General features: G+C 41.9%; 1 long non-coding RNA gene across 1 annotated transcript; it reads right to left on the reverse strand.

The window, feature by feature from the left end:
• Window positions 1–276: 276 nt before the first annotated feature.
• On the reverse strand, window positions 277–3,723 carry LOC102780179 (uncharacterized). Its single transcript, XR_437583.2, has 3 exons — window positions 3,453–3,723; window positions 2,355–2,433; window positions 277–723 (listed from the first exon to the last, which is right to left on the reverse strand). It is a non-coding gene; the product is annotated as an uncharacterized LOC102780179 (long non-coding RNA).
• Between the last annotated feature and the right edge of the window lie 482 nt (window positions 3,724–4,205).

The following is a 4,205-nucleotide window of genomic DNA, read 5'->3' on the forward strand; positions in this document are numbered from 1 at the left end:
TGGACTATTACCGTTTTTTTAAGATGTTTTTTTTTAACAGTGTACAAAGAAAACCCTAAAGCAAACACACAAAGCATTTTATCATCTTATTAGCTGAACGTTTTCCTAAATTTCTGCCACCCAGCTTTACAGTTGTGTCTCACGTTCACTGCTCAATAGCTTTTTAGCGATTTTTCAGGCATACTGTACAACAGATGTTTGCCAGATATCAGGTAAGCAGGGTGTAGAGGTAAGAGCAAAAGAGCTACTTTTCTCCTACTTACTTATTTTCCAGCATCGACACTGTCACCAAGTGCTCTGGAACTAAAAAAATAAGTATATGGGAGCACAAATGACACCTACTTCCCTTTGCAAAATGTATGACAAGTCTGATAGGCCATGTCTTTTACCTGTAAATGTCCTGTGTGACTTGGTATCAGCCCAACTCAATCAGACACTGGCCGATGACTTCACACCATCCCTGCCAGGGATTCTGATTCAACGCCGACTGCGATGGGCTGGCAGCAGCCGATGCAGACGTATCTGAGGATCCAGAGATAGACGCCGCCGAACACGACGACGGTCAGGCCCAGCAGCAGGAAGCTGATGTAGGATTGGGGGCTGACGCTGAACAGCACAGGAGGGTGGGGGGTGTTGATGGAGTCATCACTGATTTTCTGGGCTGGATAAACCCGCAGGAGAGATGAGAAAATAGAGAGAAACTAGTCACGGAAAAGATGATTTCTGTGGAGTGAAACAAGGAACAGTGTCTCACAATGATGCCAAAACAATGATGTCAACAGGACTAAGAGTCCACAGTAGGGGTGGTAATCTGAAAGACAACCAATCACCAATTAACCTACCCCACTTTCTGCATGTCTCTGGCACTGTGGGAGGAAACCACAGCACCCGGAGAGAACAAACTGCAAACAAACTCCACACAGAGTGGAACCCAGGACCTTCTTGCTGTGAGCCAACAGTGGTAACCTCCCATGATTTTGCACTATACAAATAAAATTAAACTGAATGGGTCAGATGCTGATAGCCAGACTGATAAACCATGAGTTAGCTTAGAGTTGATAACCAGCTTTGTGTGACCGCTCATCCTTATTCCAGATGTTAGGCTAAGTGAGTCCTGATAGCGGAAAGGTAACCTGGGTGTGTTGAAGTCATTTTGTGGGTCCTGAAAACGATGCCATGTGATCATGAAAGCTGATAAAATCATACTGAGCGGAACATGAATGCTTTTATCAAAGCTCACGGCCACCTATAGAGACCAGCCATTGTAGCACTGACTGTCAGAGCTTCAGGAAGCAGTCGACACATCTATTAAAATCTTTCACCAATTTATCTTGTGTGAACTTTGATATTCAGGGGAAAACACACCTGGTGATAGAACATTATTACAGTGAATCCTGAGAAGACTATGAGTATTCGTTCACCATTTCCTCTCTCTCTATATAAAAACAAACTGTCAGCCTCCTAATGCTGTTGAAGGCACTGGGTATTTCGAGAAATTTCATCCCTGTGGACCGTCATTTTAGAACCACTACGATCTCTCAAACCCCACTGCTGCAGCATTTTACCGAGGTGTTGCAAGAAAGATGGCGAGGAGGAAACAGAACAAAGGAAAACAGTGATGAGGGAAGAAAAATAGATTGTTTTTGTTGTTGTTGTTGTTTTTTAATGCAGCAGTCTTGATGTATGCTTCTGTCTAATCAAGACTAATTAAAATTCCTGGTGTTCTAGCACGGAGGAACTCGATCACTGCACCTCAAGGGTAACTGAAGACGACAGAGGGTTGGATTTTCCCCGACAGGTACTCTCCAGAAATTCAGCCTCCTTTAATTTGAAATTGAATCTATTTAGCTGGACGTCACAATTTAAAGGTTAAACCTGAAAACACCAAAACATTTGATGGATTTTTGCAATTTATACATGTACATATATAGATCTCAACATAAATATTAATTCTTGATTAGGAGTAGAAAAGTAATTGTAATGTGATAAGAAGCATTTTGTATTTGATTCCTTAGAATGTCGTTTAAATTTTACTTAATTTTTATGGAGTTCTGTATCTTTTTTTGTTGTAGGAACTACTCGCAGTCGGTCCCACTCTAGCTCTTTGTCAGAAAGTAATCTGCTGGGCAAATCTTACTCACCAAGCCTTGTGGATTTTTGTGTCACAAGGAGAATTAATGCACTTTTTGCTCAAAGGCTTTTCACTCATGTGGCACCTGCAAAGTGTTGTTAAGCATATGAGCCTCTCAAAAAGCACACACGGAGGAATAAAAACTATTCAGAGCTCATGATTATCAGCAGGGCTTTCAGATCACCTGATGGGCAACTCTCTAGACAACAAACCGCTCACTCACCTCTGCTGAAGTGTGTGATTAGCAGCAGACTAAAGAAGCTCCTAACGCCAGCGTTCATTTCCACAGTGGAGCAGATTTACTGTGAAGACAAGAAACACTTGGCATTTTTGCATCCACACATCTAAATGTGGTCTTAGAGGAGCTCACGCAGCAGGAATCGCCACAGAGGTGGACTTCAAAGCCATAGGAAATGAAATTCATACTGTAAGCGCACATTTTCCTGCACATTGAGTTTAGCTGAACACAGAAAAACTGACATACAGTGTAATCTGAACATAGAGCACTGACACAGGGAAGAGATTCAACACAGATGTACTTTCGATTGGATTTTTGGAGCAGACAGGTGGCTTATTTATAATTCATAAGAAGCTTTTACATGAGAAAAGCAGAGTTATGAATAAATATAAGGAAACAAGGCCAGACTCTCAGGTACTACCCTGGAAAACATCTTGCTTACTTTTCATGTGGAAGGGAAACAGCTGCATCAGGGATGTGATTAGAACTAAAAGCCAGAAATGAGCAAATGAGGGGGAGGAAATACATTTTTTAAGGGAAGAAAAAGCAAGACTTTTGTTCCAAATATTTTACATAACAGAGAACACTCCATATGCAAGGCTACAAATGGATTAAAGGTGCCAAAAGCCTGTGTGACAGGGGCGTATAGCAGAATGGGGTCATGAGCCCTCGGCCCCTTTCTTGTGACTTCTTTCATTCTGTTTCTAACACATCAGATTCATTTAGATCCTAACTATAAACCTGTAAAGTTTGTGTCTGTGTCTTGGCTCAGTTTTAACACAGTTGTGTTGACAAAATCTTCCCACAAAGAGCCCAGCCATGCAAACACCTGCCGAAGAACTCACAGCAGCTGTCTGCAGGGGCGCTCTCTGCCACAATGACAGACGGACTCACACACAGAAACAATAATCTCGCTTGTAAACAATAATGCATTCCTGCTCTGCAAGGACTGAAGGAAAAACAACTTCGATTCAGCCAAGGAGGTTTTCCCGCCCCCACACGCTCAGGCAAATAAGCCGATACCTCTGTTACTGATGCGGCGCGGAGATCTGAGGAGACCCCTGCCTCGCCTCCTTCACTCACCGTTGATGCTTCCTTGCTTCTCCCTTGCACCAATTCTGGATGGTTTTGCTTTGCAGCAGCGTGAGAATGCGAATCAATAACAGTGACAAAGCAGCAAGAGAGCGACAGCAAGTGAGAGGAGAGGAAATAGATCCAAATATAGAAGCCAGTGGGGCAATTATCGAGAAAGAAACAGATTTCCCTCCTACGCCGGCAGGAGGTGGGGACTGAAAGAACAGACAGTCCTGGAGAATGAACAAAAAAATTATAGCAAAAATGGAAATTATTCTGTACAAACAACACAATAAAATAACTGAAAAAAAAATAGAACAGCTTGCTGCCCCCTAGTGGCACTTTTAAGGCACAGCAATATACCTCAATAACAGATAAATAAAACCTGAGATGAACACACGACATATTTCACAGAGTCATTATTTATTTAATAATTTAATTCAGACACACACACACATACACAGATATATACAAAGAATTTCACGTGAAGGTTTTTAATTTAAATCTATATGAGTATAAGTATGAGTATAAATGTTAGGGAAGCCCATCTCTCCCTCTCCATTTCCCCGCAGATGCAGTAAAGCTCCTTCCTCAGGCATGTCATGCCCTGAACTAAATCCTTTGAACATTATGTGAGTTTAATTTCTGATCTGACTGCAAATACTAAGCAGCTGTAACGAGTCACTAATTAAAAATGTGGAACTTTCTCTAGCAGCCTCCCGCCGTTCAGTCTTTTGACATGAACAATAACAGATTGACTTC

This window comes from Neolamprologus brichardi, chromosome 3 (genome assembly GCF_056152115.1).
Source record: "Neolamprologus brichardi isolate AB-2024 chromosome 3, ASM5615211v1, whole genome shotgun sequence".
NCBI classification, from domain to species: Eukaryota; Metazoa; Chordata; class Actinopteri; order Cichliformes; family Cichlidae; genus Neolamprologus; species Neolamprologus brichardi.